Here is a 19272-nt window from a genome sequence, read left to right as displayed (position 1 = left end):
ATTCTGTTCTAAAATGATTTGTAATAGTTATTTAAATATAATTGTCTTAAGTTATAGACTTTGTTTCATGCCAAAATGTCAGAATAAAAGTCTGAAAATACTGTCAATTTTGACACATCTTCAACTGTCCATCCAATCTTCTAGTTAAGTATCACGAAATATAGTAAGTGTTCAAGAGAGTCAAAAAATACTGTACCTGAAGAAAATGTGGTGAGACATGCCAGTGTCTTATCATCACTCAGAAATCATGGTTACTACACTGTCATCAATGTGGGGGCCAGTTTGCCCAACCACCAAGATCCTTTGCTCCAGATCCTACAGCTGACTTGTTGAATATGTTCTGCTGTATATGACTAATTTTTGTTAATTTCTTACCTAGTTTAATTCATAGGACTAGGACAGGTTAGTAACTCCTGGCTGGAGGTAGAGAGAATATCAGTGGGAAGCACTCACTTAAGTACCAAGCAGCCAGGTCAACTTGTTTGATAATAAAATTGGGGACAAAATCTCTCTGGATGGCCTTTTAAACTGCTTGGAAGTCCTGGTTGGAAGCACAAAGACATTGCTATGGTTTCCTCTGCCTTCTGCCAGTCCAGTCCAGACTGTCATGTCTCCCCTCTGCACTACACAACAGCTCTGATTCCTCAGCTTTCTGGAGCAGGAACCTGCCCTGCTCTTCTCCTCATCCTGCTCCATAATCATCAATTTTTAACTGAATTTTGCTATAAAGCTCAGTGTCATTAACGTCCTGGAGGCTGATCTCCCACAGCCCTGTGTATCACTGGAACCTGAGGACATTATTGGTTTCACTGGTTTAATATGCATTGATTTAGGCAAAAAGTGGCAAAAAACCTTTATGACTTGTGTTGTTAGAAATCGTTTAGAAAGTATATGAACTGGGAAGTTTAAACTTTAGACACGTATACTAAGGTAGAGCGTCTTACAGGGAGCAACACTGCAGTGGCAAAGTGCAAGCGTTTCTTCCATTTTCAGAGTTTCAGATTCATGAATAAGAGCATGTCCCCATTCCCACACTAACCTTTACTTAGCATGGGACCACATTTTTAGTTTCTGAAAGAAAGCTCTGCCTATAATTTTCTGGCTTTGTTGTTGCAGGATCTCTGCTGATAGATGATATAAGCATTGTCAGAGACCGTTCTGTCTCATAGCCTTTCACAGAGTCACAGAAGGGTTTGAAATGACCTCCAGAGATCACCTTCCTCAAGCAGAGCCACCTAGAGCCAATTACCCAAAACCATGCCCAGATGACTTTTGAATATCTCCAGTGATGGAAACATCATAACCCCTCTGGGAAGCCTGGGTCACTGCTCCATCACCCTCACAGTAAGTAAGTGTTTCCCAATGTTCAGAGGAAACTTCCTGTATTTCAGTTTTTGGCTGTTGCCCCTTCTCCTCTCCCTGGGAAGACTCTGGCTCCATCTGCTTTGCACCTTTGTTTAAGGTGTTTATACGTATTGATAAAATCTCTCTGAGCCTTCTCCAGGCTGAACCTTCCCAACTCTCTCAATGTCTCCTCACAGAAGAGATGCTCCACTCCCTTCATCATTTTTGTGGCCTATTGTTGAACTCTCTCCAGCATATCCATGTCTCTCTTGTCCTGGGAAGCCCAATCACTAGACACAGCACTCCAGGGGTGGCCTCACCAGGGCTGAGTAGAGGGAAAGGATCCTCTCCCTTGACCTGCTGACAGTGCCATGCCTAATGCAGCCCAGGATAACATCAGCTTTCTTTGATGAAAGGGCCTATTGCTGACTCATGTTGAACTTGGTGTCCACCAGGATCCTCAGGTCATCTTTTGCAAAGCTGCTTCCCAGCTGGCTGGTCCCCAGCATATGTTGGTACCTGGGGCTGTTCCTCCCCAGGTGCAGGGCTTTGCACTTCTCCTTGTTGAACTTCATGAGGTTCCTGTTGGCCCATTTCTCCAACCTTTCAAGCTTCCTCTGGATGGCAGCATGACTCTCAAAAACCTTACTGAAGTCTAGGTAGGCAAAATCCACTGCTCTGTGCCCCTTTCTACCAAGCCACTCATCTCATCATGCAAGTTTGTTGAGTGGTCAGACATGACTTCCCTTTGAAGCTGTGATCTTTCTGTTGCAGCAGACAAGGTGGGCTGACATCCTCAGAAAAAATTCTCTTTTTTCTTACATGCTTCTGCTGACTCCTACTAGTCCAGACCTGCTGAACAGCTATAAATAAACCAAATTAAACCAGTATATAACTGGGCATTCTGCGGCACTGACTTCCTTGTCAAGTGAAGCATAAGAACGACAAAGTAATTATGAGTAACAGAGCTGAACCTCAGTGTCCCATCATGTTCAACCTTTACAAATGCACAATAAGAGAATTATAAAGTTGAGGTTTTACTAATCTAAGAAAACAGTACAAAGCAGGAGAATGAGAAGGAAAGAAAATAGTATTAACTGCTAATTTCCAAACAATGGCCACTGAAAAGAAAGTGAATGACTCAGCTGAGGTTGGACAGGGAGTCTGCAGCAAAGGTGGAACCTAAACCTGTAGTTGAGCCTTTGTCTAGTTCCACAGCCATAAAACCATTCTTATGGATATCATATATGGAATATGTCTCCTAAGTTCTTGATGTCTTATGGTGACTACAATCAAATACTTTCAAATGTATATTTACAAGGTTTGCAACTAATTAATACTCACATGTATGCCAAAGTTCTCACAGAAAATAATTACATCAGGTTAGGATATGAAATCTGTGAAATCCAAGGCAAATACTGACTTCCCTGGAGACAGGATAGTACTGATGTCCATGCTGAAATAGGAGTTACTGGAGAAGATGAACATGGACCTGGCTACACAGCAGAAAATCTGTATTCCTGCAGCCAGAAAATACAATCCATGTATCAACTGTTTTCATACAGGCTTTTTTTTAATGTAAATGCCTTTCTACCATTATTTCATGAATACCTGGCAAGAGCACAGTGCAATGTTCTGCACTTGAGGGACAAGACTCCAAAAAGCATAGGTGGAATGAAGAGTGCAGCTGCTGATTGCTGTGCCCACAGTACTCTCTCTCTACTTCAATGATTTCTGTCTCCCTTATAGTGATGACAGCAACAGGAATTCAAAGTGCAGCCTTTGGATCAGAAACATTTTCACACAACTCTGCTAGAAGGAAAGGGAAATTAAGGTTAACAAAACTGTGTCTTACCAGAAATCACGTCCAGTTTCCCATATCCTGGAGTTGCATTATATACTGCTGAACTAAAGATAATACTTCTAGAACATTACAATATAGTGCCACATCTAAAGGGTCAATGTGGAAAATTTTTCATATTCAAACCCACAAAATTGGAAAGGACTGAAGGAGCTAAAGGGAAGATCAGTCAAGGACAAAAAAATCCCTCAACAACTAAAACGTGCAACAACAGTTTTTTTCTTCATTGGGTAATTAGCATGCAACACTGTCTTCCTGCAAAGCTCCCAGGAGAAGTAAGGTGTTGCCCTCTGAAGAAGGGGGAAGAAAAATGTCTGAGAACACTTGGCATTTTATTCTTGTTACTTCTTCAAGAGCAATAATTATGTGTGAGTAGAAGTTTACAGACTCTACCAGAAACTAGAAAAGCTTGGCTTGATCATTCAGCATTGCACCTTCTTGCATCAGCACACTCTTCTCAGATAAAAACACCTTATTGCTCTGTAGGTACCTTCACAAGTCTGTCCATACGGTGACCATGGCCTTTCCATCCAGCTGGTTTGCTCTTGGCAGCTCTATTCTGCTGATATTGGGTGGTGGGCATTATATGATATCAGTGTCTTTTAAACATCTGACCTTTGCAAAACAGCAATGAATAAAAGCAGTATGAGCAGCTTAAATGGCAGGAAGGATGCCTGTAAAGCCTCATAACTGAGACAAAGTGCTAAAACTGTATGACAACAAGCAAACAAACAAGTCAGAGAAGGGAATTATTTATTAAATATGACTTACAAAAGGATTTCTCAGAAGTGTTTTATTTCTCCTAATGCATGCTGAGGTCCTATATTCCCTTGTATGGGAACTGGGAGGTTTTCCTGCCCATGGCCAACTGGCTCTTGGGTACCTCTGATACCTCTGCCCTGGGTTAGAAAAGCTCTTGCCAGAGGAAAAGACAAGAGAAATGGAGATTTTGACATGCACTGGGGAAAATGCTATCTGGAAATACTGCTGCCTCTCTCGTCTACTGTAGGGTAAGCCTGCTTGAATGGGATGCACCAGCTATGCTGCACTTGGGCAGCTGGTGCTCGATGAGATGTGTTCTGCCCTTCCTCTGGGAAAATGGGGTGTGGGAGCAAGAGATGTGACCCAAGGATTAGCCTTTTATATATTTGTGCTCTGAGACAGATTTGTCTATTGTAGCTGGATCTTTAAAAAGCTACTTGGAATTCCCCAGTCCAGGCATCCTCCCTTTTGCTGAGTTGCTCTGGGCTCTCTGTCAACTGTTCTTGGACTTCTGATTAAGCCCTCATAAGTCATAACAGGGATTGTCAGCTCAGGAGGGAGGGAGGAGTAGAACACTCAAATTTTCCAGAAAAGGGACTATTGGTTTTCCTTGTCATTTTCTGAGAAGAGTAGGAGCCTATGCAGACCATGTGGAACTACAAGCTTACTTAAATACAAGTAAGATCCATGATTATATTTCTGAGGTCTGAAAAGATGGACAACACAGACTTCTGGTTTGTGTGCATAGAAAAGCCAGGTAGGACAAAACCATACAGAATTAATTAATGCTCCTTTCTGACCACAGAGTTATCTTTTTCTGAATGGGTGTAGTTGAAGTGACTTTAAAACACCTCCACCCAGGAGGTGCAACACAGAGGCACAGAAACCCTACAAAAGCTGTGTGTGGCCTCAAGTGCTTCTTTAAGCACAAAGAAATTTAGGGGCTTGTTTGGGGGTTGGCGTTATGGAATGCATTAAAAGAAAACAAAACAAAAAATAAAAAAGCAACAGAGAAATTGAAAGATACCAACAGTTTAGAAAAAGGGGACCAGGTTTATTTTCTCAGAAAACATAAGGAATTTGGGGATTTTTTTTGTTTGTCATTTATTGTGTCTAAGACAGCACTAATTTGTTCCACCTGAAAGTATCTCCCTGGCAGGAAATATCCTGTGTACAGTCTATGAACAAAAATATGGGGATGTTGATGATTTATTTTTCAACTTGCATGAGGCCAATGTAGTAAACACAGTAGTGTTAAATGAAATTTAGGTATGTGAATGATAAAATTATAATATTGTAATATTATAAAAGTATAAAATGCTACAGCATCCTACTTGTCATCTTGCTTGAATAATTTTCCATTTTCTCTAAACTAAAAGTGAAATAATAAGCAGGTTCTGTTCTGGCAGTAGCCACAACATAACTTCAAAACCTCATATATTGTCATCAAACTAGTCATCGGTTCTGTTTTTACATCTCTCATCATTGCATCTCTCCATGTCTTTGCATCTCTTCATCTTTACATCATCCATCTTTGCATCCCTCATCATCTCTTTGTATTATAGTTTAACATCATCCTGTAACTGCAGCACACCAGTCAGGTCTGTGCAGCATCTACTGTTAGTTTGTTCTGGTGGAAATTATCTTCAATGCCCTGTACGTGGTGCAGCATCAGAGGAAACATGATACTTTACCATTTGGATCCAATGACAAATTAATTTCCTAACAAGGTGCTAAAAGCATTTAATCTCCCTCTTTATGTTAACCATTTCTCCTCAAGTGTTCTGTCAAAGCTGAAAGCTGCTGTCTTTATTAGGAATAGCAATTTGATCATGCCAAAGTCCTTTTCTTCAACAGATCAGAAGTGTCCTCTTCCATTCACACTAGTCCAGAGTAATTCCAGTTGGGATCTTAAGTGCCAGCCATAATGGAGGAGAAAGAGTGAAGGACTCAGTGCTGATGCACTTTCACTTGACCTCATCATTAACACTGTGTAGTAGTTTTGGCTTTAGTCAGCATAGGTCCCCATTTAGGCCTCAGTTTTTAGCAGGCCTCAAAGGTTGTGACACAGATTAGAGGGGACAGGTACCATCTGACTTAAGCAGCCATAGAGGTATTTCATATCATCTGACATCATCAGGAAGTGTCGGGGAGTATAACAAGCAAGGTGGGAGGAGTCTCTGCTCTCTTCGGTCCATGCTTCTGACCAGGACGGTTCCCGCTCCCTGACTGCTGATATCAGGCCCTCCTGCCGGTCGGCACGTCTGCTTAGCCGGGGACGTGAGCACATTCCTGTTAATTCCTCTTTCCCTCTTGCTGGGAGGTTTCCTTTGGGGAGGGGGTTTGGTTGGTTTGGAGTTTCACCTGTTAGCTGGGGCGACCTCGGTGAGCCTGTTGTTGTTTCCTGTCACCATGTGCTATTTCATATTCTGTGTTAAGCTCTCCTCTTCTTTGTATAAATATAAAAACCTCACTGTGTCTAAAGCCTCGTTTCTGCTGTTTTCCCTCACTCTCCTGCTCTGGGAGTGGACTTTTTGACTGGGTACCAGGCAGTTGGCATTTTGCCAGCTCAAACTATAACACACTGTCAGCAAGTTGTCAACATCTGCACAGAAGTGGAGAGATGAACATCTAGGCACCATTTCTGTTGCTGCAGGCTGGATGGAATCACCTCCACAGCCAAGAGGCTCCTCCCAGTCCTGCCAGTCCCAGTGCCATCCTGTCCAAGGTCTAGTTCATGTCCAAGCCTACTCCAAAGCACTTGGTTTCCACTTCCAGAGAATGGCTATCTGCATTTGCTTTCTGAAACTAAGTACAGGTAGATATTTCCCATTGAAACATTCTGGGGCGAAGTTAGCAGTATCCAAAGTACAGTCTAGGAATGCAGAATCAATTAAAGAACATTCTAAAAATTGTTCTCCTGATTCTGAAATAGACTTTCAGCAGTAGCTTCCTGAGGCACAACCATAAGCTCCTTTTGCCTCTGTTAGTTGTCTCACTTTCATGAAGACATCGCACTTGGTTTTTACTCCAGTCACGGGGAATCCTAAAAATGTAATGTCACTGCTTGATGGATCCCACAAAATGTAGTCTTTCAAAATGTGGGAAATTTCCTACCATTTTCCAGTTAAAACATTTAACACAGATAACACTGCAGTTTCCTTCTCATGATGGACAAAAGGAACCTGAAGAAGTAATGTTTGCTTCTCAGCTCATTTTGCCATATGACACTACCCACATTAATCACATTTCGGTACTTTCTTTATTACACTGAACAACCATTGCTCATGGCATGTCTTCAAATTCTTCCTCAGTTTGGGCCTTTCCTCTAAATTACCCTGGCTTGTATCTTAGGGACTTGTTCACACATAATTCAGATGAAAGACAACTATGGTAATTGTCATGGAACTATATGGGACAGTTTGAGATGTCCTTAGCTATTTAGTGAACCTATAGACACATGGCAGGGGTTTTTAGAGCTGTAGTAAGGGTTGAAATTATGTACAGAATCAGCAGTGTTATGAAATAAATTATTTTTTTCATAGGTTGTTTTCTTCAAGACCTGTATTTTGCCCATCATATTCAATTTGCTAAATCATGTGTACTTGATTTTAAATATTATTGTACATTTGTGTGTAATTAAAAGCTTATACTACTTAACGAAGTCTGTTCTCAAAAATTTTCCTCCTTTGCAGTGGCTGAAAGTTTCTCTGTACACAAAAAAGCTTCTCATTGGCAAATGTGAAAGCGCTTCTTAAAGCAGATGAATGTCACAGTCCCCTTTTGTAGATGGGGTAAAGGAGGTACTGGGCAGTGACAAGACTTTCTCAAGGGTAATGTGAAGGCATTGCTAAGAGAAGTGAGGTTTCGTGACTGTTTTATTAACACTGAACATAGAGCACTAAATACTAGGGAATCACTTTGGAGAAAAGTCAGCATGAAAGTCAGGTATTACACTTACTTCATAAGAAGGGCAATGCTTGCCAGCAGTGGGAATCTAGTCTTGACAAGAGGTCACTTTTAGAAAAGGTTACTCCAGCCAGCTAGCCGTCCTCAGAAATGCTGGGCTGACATATGCCAACAGTTTGCAATTCCTCACCTTCTGACATCAACTCAGACACACAGAAAAATGTTCAGTCAATCAGCTGGTTTTTTCATACTCGGAATGTGCTTTTCTGCCTCGGAGTCCCGTACTTTGCAGTTTTTCTTCTAAACTGAGCGGCTCACTTGCAGAAGTAAGGGACATAAAGCTGATTACGCTTCCTGGGTCCACTTCACTGTGTCATTCATGCCTATCTCTAAGCAGCACAGTGATAACACAGCGCTTATACAGAAGGGAAAATAGTTGCTTGGTGACTACTCTACATTTTATATTTAACCCTTTAGCTCTCCTCTTCAGGGTTATCCATGTTTGGTGCATACATAAGGACAGCTAACAAATTGCAGCTTTGACACTGATAGGCAGAATTTTATCTTCATTTCTTACATGTTAAAATCAGGTATCTTAGCCTGAAAAGTAGAGCTTGAGAAATTCAGTTGCCCACCAGTGGCCAGAAGACCATCCCACTAGCCAGGTGCTGGATGGAGGGCTCTGTCTGCAACTCCGAAGAGGAACAATCCTGGTGAGGAGCACAACTGGGACTCCCTAGAGCCAAAAGTTACCATTCTTTGCCAGTAGCTGGAAACAGTTAAATATAAGCAAGTTTCCTTTGCATATCGCAGATGCTACTTTTGTTACTTTTCTAGCACAAAATGTTTGTAAGTCAAGTATGGATGTATTCTGCAAGTCTGCCCTTTTCGGTCCGGGGAGGCAGTAAGATAGCCACTGATCTGCTCCACGATCAGGGAGGGTGGAAATGCAGAAAGACCCATCATAAAGTCAGAAGAAAATCTGTCCAGAGACACTGTGGCACAGGGTCTCAGTGCAATGGGGCTCCTGCTGCAGGCAGATAAGCATCCTGAAGTGAGTAGATTCCATTGTGTGGGAATGTGTCAACATTGTTGACTGCAGCAAAGTATAGAGATGGCTGACAGAATTAAATAAAAAAACCTGGAGATCAGAACCAGAACAACAGTCAATTCAAGGATTCGGTGTTTTATTAAACATTTCATTCAAGGGGAAAAGAAATTGTCAATCTTGAAGAAGGCAAAATACACTGTCACTCTTCTATGTCTGGGTGATACTAGCCAACCTATCAGGAAAAATATTTTATTTTTACAGGCAGAGTGCTCTGTTTGTCCTTGGAATCTGTCCCAGAAGCAAGCAGGTTTCTATGTCTGGATCTCTTCCTCATGTGAGATATTTAATATGCACAGCCCTGCTTCATTTTTTGTGACTGACATTATGGAGCACAACCCAAGCATCTTTCAAACTTACGCCTTTTAAGACAGTTATGTTTCAAGCTATATTTTAAGCATGTCTCGAGAAATTACCTATGAAACTCTGCTTAAAATGATGGTAAAGGAAGGTTCACAGTAGTGTTAACATAAATCAAGATGTAAGCAAGTTTACATGAGAGCTACTTCTAGGGAAAAAACTGAGTAGCACCTGCTCCTAAATGAAACTGATCTCTCAATTTTGTAGGTAACTCATACTTGTATGTTGATGAGCAGATCTAAAAGCAGGGATTTCAACAAGCTGGAGGTAATTTAGAAGCAGAAATCAACACTGACTTTCACCAGAACAGGGAAACCATCATTATCCTGAAAACCCCTTGCTGGGCCTTCATAGGGTCTGACTTTTGGCAACTCAGTCAGCAGGAGAGATTGTTACAGGGCTGATGATGCCAACCCACCCTAGTGAGCAAGACCCAGGAGTCTGGTCCAGTGGTCCTGCATGTCAGGTAGCTGTAATGATTATAGTACACAGGCACCAGCACCTAGCACAGGTAGTGATACCTCCCAGAATATTTCCTAAAGCACAGTATGTCCCACTGATGGCCCTTGAGGTCTTGAGAAGACCATCTCTAGTGAGATACTCTGTGACTTTGTTCACTTTTGCCAAGGTGGTTAATCTGCTCCACATGCTGCCTGCCAGTGCCAGGGGAGGTGCTCAGGATGGCAGAGGATGTGGACTGGCTGATGACATGACATGCCTTGACAATGTTAGCTGCTGGAAGCCAAACTCAGCACCAGTAATAACATCCTGCAAGATGACACAGAAAGCTTAGAGCATGAGCACAAACATGCTACCACTCTACACAAGCCATATATTAGAAATACAATCCAGAAAGACCCTTAACAGTCCATGGCGTAGGCAGGGCCCAGCTGTAAAAATGTATAGAGAAACCTCCAAAGAAAATGGAACCCAGATAATGCCCCTAAGTGACCAAATGTATGGTTGTAAAGGTCATAAACTGTCTTTTGGCCATGCTGAGCTGGAACAGATGATCATTTTCAAAATTATGTATTATTGAGATTTGAGCTTGGAAAGTCCTCTGGGAATCTATGATAGCCTCAAGGAAATGATAATGAAATTTGTAAGAAGTTCCTCCAAAACCCTATGTCTGTAAAGAAAGGAGTGATACACTGAGAAAAGGGTTTCAAGAAACTCCTACAAAGTGTTGCAAGAGAAATGAAAAGACAGTGGAAGGCTGACTAGCAAAGTAAGCAAAGGATAAGGGAAAAAAAAAGAACTTCAGAAAGAAAAGAGAAAAAATTCCAATAAGAGCATGACTTCTGAGGAACTGAAGAGTGTAAGTAAGGAGCACCCATGCCGGGTTTTGGTCAGGCAGAAGGCATTAAAAGCATCTTGATTTGTGTGATGGGTTAGCAATAGCGAAGCAAGAGAGAGTGGATGGAGGGAAGAGTGGGATAGGAAAAAAGCAATTACAGGCACAAATTCTGAACTACAATGACTGAACTTCAAGGTACCGGAAGGTGAGAAACATCAGGGTATCCAAAGGTTTTCCATTTTTATAGAATGGAATGTGCTGAAGTTCATTGTGTATGAGGAAAGAGCTTGAGGATAGGCAAACAGGTTAAGAGAATGGGCTGAGAAGGAGTGGGTGTGAGGAAGAATAAGGAATTGGGCAAGAGAGAACAAGGGACCACTTGTGCAAATGGAGAGAGGAGAAGACAAACTACATCTCCAACAGCTATTGAATAGGGGGAAAAGAAATATAAGCTGGATAATGAGGGAAGTTGGGCTGTATTACACAGGGACGGGTAAGATCTGCAAGAAAAAAGAAATCTGATGGAAGGATATTTGGAGAAGTGAACCAAAAGACTCATGGAAAAGTGAGATGTTTATCTGGAACAATGAGGAGTTACAAAGAGCAGCACAGGGGAATGTTGCAGCCAGCAGTGACACTTTTAGCAATGAATTGGGTGTTGCAAAGACATCAAGAGAAGGCAGGGAAGAGATGGACACACCACTAAGTAGTGAGGATGAGTGCTGGGCAGAAAGGACAGAAACAGGAATGTCTATGATCGTTGCTAAAATAAACAGAGAAAGATAGGGATGTGGGACTAGCTCTGTGCTGTTAAGGTGAAGATATAAAAGCAGGAGGCAAGGGAAGAATTGTAAAGGGATGATACTGCAGAGCATGTAGGACAGGAAAGGGAGGAGAAAGAAACACAGTGTTACAGCAAGAGTCAAAAAGAATAGCCTAGATAAGGTTTCTAAAGAAGTCTGTCAGTGTGGCATTTTCAGCTGTTCCTGTGAAGCCAGGAGGCAGTGACCTCTACCTCTGGAGGGACTAAGCAGGCTGGGGACATCCTTAGATGTCACCCTTTAAGGGCTCCTCAGCAATCTCATCCACAAACTCAGTCCAGTCCCAGTACTGGTAGCTTCTCATAAATGTGCCTTTTATAAAACCTTGTAACACACAGATAATGTCAAGTTTTAGGAAAACCAAACCAGTAAGAGCCCTTCTGCACTGCAGAAAGCAGTACTGCCATTAAAATGTTCTTGTGAAAATATAAAAATGAGGATCAGCTGTATGACATGTGGTCTGGTTAAATTTAGAATTGACAAGTTAGGGGTCAAAATTGAGAAATAAGCTCCCTTTCCTGAACATTACATTTAATAGTGAACTCTTAAGCACTTATGTAGATCCCATATCTATATTAACATCGAGGTAGTACCTATAAATTCCCCAGCTGGGAATGAGGTACTTTGAACCAACATGCTGGACTCCAGTCCTTCAGGATATTTGTTCCAATCAATTTTCTACATTCTCCCTCTCTTCCTTAGGAGGATTTTCCTTCCTAATATTCAGCATAGTGGTTCAAACCTCACCTTCTCACACTTCACCTCAGGCTTTTCACCAAGGACTGACACTGAGCAGAAGGTCACTGCAGAAATTAGTGCCAACAATATGCCAACCTCCAGCATCTGGATCCCAGGGCACCTCCAGTATCACAGTATCAAAAGAAACCAATGCAGCATCAGACACAGCACAAGGAGGAGGCCATCAGTTTCTGGCCATGCTGTTCTAAACACATGTCCTGATCACTGCCAACAGGCTGTACACTCACTGCATTAGATCCTCCCCACTTTTGCTGGCATTTACCTGAGAGCCATCATGGAGACAGCACCTGCCCCCAGCATGAGAGGTGAGGTCCTTCAGCCACAGTGCTGACAGTGGCTGGTTGAAACGGGGACAGGATTTTTCATCTTATTCCAGGATGCCAAGGAGTAAAAACATTAAGGGAAAAAAGGTTTAGCAATGCAAAGGCAATGCACTGCCATGCTGGTCAGAGTGCCTATCATCCTAGCTCTCCCTGGAGATCAATGAGTTTGCCCAATGGCCTCAGTGCCTACACTGCCCATGCCAGCACCCAGAACCATCATTAGGGCTAAAGAGTCCATAAACCCAGTCTCCAAGTTTGAGGCTCTGACATTTCCTTAGGCAGACATGGAACTAGCCCTGACCCCACACTGAGCAGTGTCAGAGCTCAGCAGGATCTTTGGGATCCTGGCTGTATTCCTTTATGGATTTCTACATGACTGGAAACTGCAGTCACTAAGAGTCCTCTAAGCTTTATGGCATGTTGTCTCTGTCCCTGCCAGTGGGGTCTTTCCTACTGAGGAGAGCATTCCCAAAGTACCAACACTCCTTAGCACACACTGATCACTGCTCAGCCAAGTTCTAAATGTGTGGGAGAATAATGCTGAGAACTCCCAAGAATCATCAGTACTTTAATTCCTGCCTAAACTCCGGATTGGCACAGCAACCATGAAGGAGAATATCTGCCAAGCCACAGGCATGCCAGAGGCTGGATGCAGCTCAGTCCAAATACATCAGTGCAGTGAGGCCATTAACCTCACCACAGGTAGGGTTGCAAACTGCAAGACAATATTGTAAATATTGTCTGGCATTGCAAAGGTGAGACTAACCCTTGGGCAAGAATGCCTCAGGGTGCTGAAGAGGACCTGAAAGTTAATGGTATTTAAAAAAAATAAAAAATAAAAAAAAGGAGTGTGAGCAAGTTGCCCAGACAGATCTGCTGAACCATATACACTGTGGCTGTGGCTCTAATCATGCAAAAAGCATCACAAGCAGCAACTTTTTAAACTCTGAGAAAGATTAAACTTCCTTTCTCTCTGCTATTGGAAGTTGCCCCAAGATCCCTAGTTATTTATAAACCATGCTGCTGTAGGAAACTATAAATATCCAAAACGATAAGCATGCCCTTATTATTCTTAGAGTGGCCAACTAAGTAAAAATGGAAATCACCCTTGGCCTACTGGAACCTCTGCAGCCACATCCTCTGTCCCCACCCCATCAAACCAAAAGCAGAATTCCCAGGTCTGGATTTGACCTCACATCTTCATAATCAGTTCTTCAGCCAGACCTCAATCTCTGTATCTGATATGGTGACAACTCGGTATCTGATACCACACACAGTCAATAAACCCAAGAGGAGATACAGGATATTTTATAGACAGTGTAGGAAAATGAACAATGCACAGCATAGAAGATTATATTCTTCTATTGCAAAGATTACTGCTAGAAACAGCACAAATAGGTCCAAATCTGGCCCAAGCCATGACACCAAACATCTATAAAAACTCAGTCTTGCACAGGAGCACTTGTTGCCTAGTTGTCCCAGAATATAGTTTGCAATGCTTTAATTTTACATTTTTCTGGGTTGTTTTTGACCTCTTCTTGCAGCTGAAGATTTTTAAAGGACTACTTCAAATCTACCAGTGAATGAGAAACCTCGCTGCTGTTCCAGCAGAGAGCTAACTGCGTACCTCTCTGAATGCTCATTGTCACACTGCAGCTGCCGCGGGAGTTGTGAGGAAAATGAGGGAAAATTGCTTGATTTTACTGAGCATGAGCAAGGCCACACCTGGAGTGCTGTGTCCAGTTTCATAGCCCTCAGTTCAAGGGGAACGTGGAAACTGGAGATAGCCCAGCAAGTCAGTCAAGATGGTCAGGGGCCTGGAGTCCCAAAGAGATGTTGTGGGAAATGGGCTTATTTAGCCTGGTGAAGAGAAGGCTAAGGGAGGAAGTAATAGGATTCTAAAGCTGTTTGTAAGGGAGTTACAAACACAATAAAGCCAAACTCTCCTCGGTCATGGCAGAAGATAGTGTAAAAAGTGACAAAACCATGAAGAGGCAAAAGACATTTATGCAACTCTGACAGACAGTGATTGCTTAAAGTATTCAGCCCATGTGTTGCTCTGGTGGAGTCTGAACAGAAAACAATCTCCAGAAGCACTGCATTCACTGTATGCTGAGGGACTCAGTGGCTGTAGCAATGTCTGGTATCATAACCTTTCTACCTGAAAACTATACAGAAATCAAGCCTGAAACCAGAAAAAAAATTAATGTTACATTCACTTCTCTAAAACTGAGTTAATACTTTCTGGATCTGATTTGGTTTAGCCTTTACACTCTTTGACTACTTCTATAACTTACCAGGTCTCTTCCATAACAGCATTTCAACTCCTTTTGAACTAAAGGAGTAACTCAAAGACTTAAGCTCAAACATTTCAGAATTTGTGAAACTATTTCTTTCCCTGTATTTGGTTATAATTTTATTTTGAAGTGCACAAAATAGCTAAGGCAAACACATCCTAGAATAAAAATCGTGTCTGACAGCTACAATGTCACTTTGTAGCTAGAGGGAACATTCCTGCTGTCACTAAAATACCGCGGATGTAGCCAATTGAACAAAACTGGTACTGTCTAAACAAACTCAACACACAATGGCTAGTTCCTAACTTCAGAGGTTCAGCAGACCAACTGTGCTCCAGACAATGCTGAGTTTGTTTAAAGTGTAATACATTTAGTTGTGCATGCTTATATATGAGTTATTGTAAAGTTGCTTCAGGCTAAACTCATTTCTACTGCAACACCAGTGAAATGAGTGTACTCACAGCAGAGATTAATTTGGCCCATTATGTACTAAACTTCCAGATCTTTCTTTAAAAAAGAACTATTCTTTCTGGAACTGATCTTGTTCACTGCAGTCACCCAAACACAAAGGAAGTCTTATCTGTGTTACCCCAGCGTGGTGGAGTTATACCGGATTTATGTTGTTGCAACTGAGAGAATGCTTTCAGCTGAAAATAAAGACAGCTGCCCAAATTACATGCAGATCACTGCACTTCTCCTATACACCAAAAGACTTGTAATGCACATTTCAGTGTCATGCATGACTTGCTCTAGCAGCTGTAGGGAAGAGGAATTCCTGATACACAAAACTTTGTTAGAAAGTCAGGTCACAGCTTTAGCTGTAACAGATTTCAACATCTAAGCAAATACATTTAAGCTTTTTCATTATACATGGATGGCAAGCACCTTACAGGGCAGCAATGGAATTATTCTCCCATCTGGATCATCTACAGAGATGGTACCTCAGCATTCTGGGTATGAAACCTTCAAACTCACGAATGAAGGAATAAGATTCAAAATAACAACTAGGTGACTAAAACACAACTATTTGTGGAATTTAGGTGCCTAAAGAGAACTTAGAAATCACCTCATCACTACCACCTTCACTTTGTTTTGCTTGATGCTGCTTGAGTCACAGCTACTCTTCACGTGCTGCAAGATAATTTTAAAATTATCTAAAACAGAAAAAAGAACTAAATTTCAGAATGACATGCTGCTTTCAAAAGTATCATCTCCTTGTTTTTCTAATTAATAATGTTCCAGAGGAAATTTCTTAGGGCTGGTTTCATGAAGAATATATGAACACACATTGTATTCTGATTTGAAACCCCAGGATCCCTTGTGAAATAGAAATTCTGAATGTTGTCTGACCTTAGTGTCAACAGTCATTTTACAATGATGAGATTTATGTCACAGACCAGGCCAACAGAAGCAGAGACAGTGCTGAGACACCCAGACATTTGGGTTTTCATAGCAGGGAAGCAACACAAAAGTATGGACAATGCCAGAATTACTGAGACACATTTTATAGTTTTAACTTACACAGGAAGACAATAATTTCTTCATACTCTTAAGGAAGTTCTGAACCTTAATTAAGCCACACAGCTTGGATGAATTGGGAGCAACCTGTGCCACCAAGCCACTCTGAAGGGCTGATATTGCTTGTTGCAAGGAGAATGGCATGGAGGTGACAAACAGGCAGGCACTTGCGAGTTTACCTACAGCCACAGACACACTGCAAAAAGGGTTCACTCATGTAAAGACTTAAACAACAAAGACAACAAATAGAACTTTTGAAAATACATCCCAAAATTTAGACACATAATTCTTGTGCAGGCCACAGCAAGAGGCTGGTGCAGACTGCATCCTTCTCCGTGCTGCAAAGTTCCAAAACACTGCAGTCACTAGTACAGTCACATTCACAGACGTAAATGCAGGCATTATTTTGCAGACTCCTGGCCAAGAATTTTGCTCTCAAAGTATTGGGCTTTATCACTTTTAATTGAGTAGAGAGTTTGAGAGACCAGAGGATGTAGAAAAGCCAGAGAATCAGCTATGTGTATTTCTGGTACCCCAGCCAGGCTGGCTTTGCTGTAGGTTTTTCTCTCATAATGAAGAAGATTCTTTCCTCTCTCACTCTATAATCATGATGAGTTTGCTTAGGTAAAACATCCTTAGCTGCTTACTTCTGCATTTTGTGCAGAATTGACATAGCAAACCCCCCTACATAACACATGCAAAGCAAACAGGAGGTTCCTCTGTGAGGCAGCATAGTTCAACCATAATTATGTCTTAGTCTCTGCTCAGAAGACCACAACATTCCTTAAAGGCAAAATTTTTAGAAAGTTTGATGTTCTCAAACAGGGAAGTGAGATATATAACTGCTTGCTCTCCCTTATTAGTTTTCATTTCATTAAGAAGTATAGAAATACAATCTATATTCTCATGTGGAAAGTAAGGGATTTTTTACTCTACTCCATCAATTCACTGACTGTGGTGGGCCCTGTGCAAACACAAGAAAAATGTATCCCAAGGAAAAATGTACTGTCTTTTTGAGAGTTTGACCTTGTGAAGCCCTTTGTATTTTCAAAAATACTCTCTGTATAGCACAGGAACTCTTTAAAAATCCATGTCTCATACTACTTAGAAATGCAAAGGTCTGGATATTTTAATGTATTTTATCATGCTTTCATGGGACAAATAAATAAGGAGGCTGAAGAACTGCAGATATTTGCTCCATGGTTTTTTTCTCAGGAGAAACCCTCTAAAATGACAGAGATCTGGCTGACAAATGGTTACCCCCACACAGGTTAGAGGTGGCTACATTAGTGATGCAAACAAGAGCAAGCCTGAGCAGCTCTTTGTGACCTTGGTGTTAGTCTGCTCAGTGCCACTGTCTGTGGCCCCACACACCTCAACCACATCTATAGTCACTGTCGGGTGTGCTGAGGGTTACCCTTAAAAACAAAGTATGGCAAAAGCCCACACATTGAATGTCCTCCTCTAGGGACGAAAACACTTCTGACAGACACTGCACTACAGCTAGTGACAAAGATACACAAATCACACGCCACAAGAGAAAGAAAAGGAGGTCTCTACTCATGAAGGACAGCATTTTGTTGCTATGTACTACCAATGTCTCTTTAAAAATTAAAAAACCTTATGCAGTAAAGAACAGCTGGTGCAACCCAACTGTCCTACCAGTGCAGTAACAGTAATTAACAATACCTGTAATTCTGGCATAATATCACATACCTGCAGCACGTGCTGAAATGTGTATTTCCTCAAACCCTCTGTTTTCCTGGACTATGACACTCCAAGAAAAACACAGACTTCCTAGACCATTTTTATGAGAAGGCTCTCCAGTTTTGTGATTTTGGATAAGCACCTGCCCACTCTGTTGTCTGCTGAAAATAGACACAGTTAGACTTGATGCCCATTCAGTTGCCAAAAGTGATTAAAATGTCAGACCTGTTAAGACCTGACCCTCTGACATGTTTCCTTGGGAGGCAATGTGTATTGCTGTCATTCCTATTCCAACTAAAGAGTGGGAAAGCACTGATGAGATCAGTTAAATCCCTTTCTTAGTCACAGTGAAAATGCTTGCTAAAGTCCAGCTGATTGTTCCTGTGCCAAAGCCATGGCGACAGCAGCAGCAGTAGAGTGTGTGGAATGCTCCTCATTTGGCTTTCAGCACAACTGTTCAGAGATTTACTGGAACAAGTTGGAGTTCCCCCCCAGTATACCTCATTACCATCAGGATCTTACGGGTGCCATGACACAGCTGTGGATGAGAGGGGAACACCTTTCAGCCTTCTTCCACCAGCTCATGTGAAGCCATGTTGTTCAATGTGGCAGCAAAAGGTACCCACACCAACACACTGGCCTTCAGAGATCAAAGTAGCCACATACATATCTCATATTCCAGTGAGAAATTCTTTAAGGGAGTGGATGCAAGATTACAGCAGTGTAACTGTGTCCCAGGAGAGGGAGAGTCCAGGGCTGACCTGTGTCTGCACTAGCTGATGCTCTCAGCTCCCTTGGGAGTGCTCTGACTGTCTGTTCTTCAAGCAACAAAACTGTGGAAAACGTATCTAAATAGGATGTATGCAAGACATGTTTAAAACAAAAAGCGCTCGTGGTCGAAGGCAAGTCAGTTATCTTTAGCAATGCAGCTGGTATTAGCATATCACTTTGTGCATTTTCTTCCTTAACTTATTAACACTAAGCATAATCTTCGTACTGTCCATATTATACACCTGTTAGTTTGCTTTATCCCTGTCCTGTCATCAGAGAAGATGAACAATCTGGTTCACCATATGGATACATCATGTGAAGCATAAACAGAATTGCCAGAGCACAGGAGGCACCAAAAAATTACGCCTAACAGTCCTCACATAAGAGACAAGCACTCAGTACTACAGGGCAGAAACTATCCTCGCCAGTCAGGTC

This window comes from Pithys albifrons, chromosome 1 (assembly GCF_047495875.1).
Source record: "Pithys albifrons albifrons isolate INPA30051 chromosome 1, PitAlb_v1, whole genome shotgun sequence".
Taxonomy (NCBI): Eukaryota; Metazoa; Chordata; class Aves; order Passeriformes; family Thamnophilidae; genus Pithys; species Pithys albifrons.
This window is presented reverse-complemented; position numbering follows the sequence as displayed.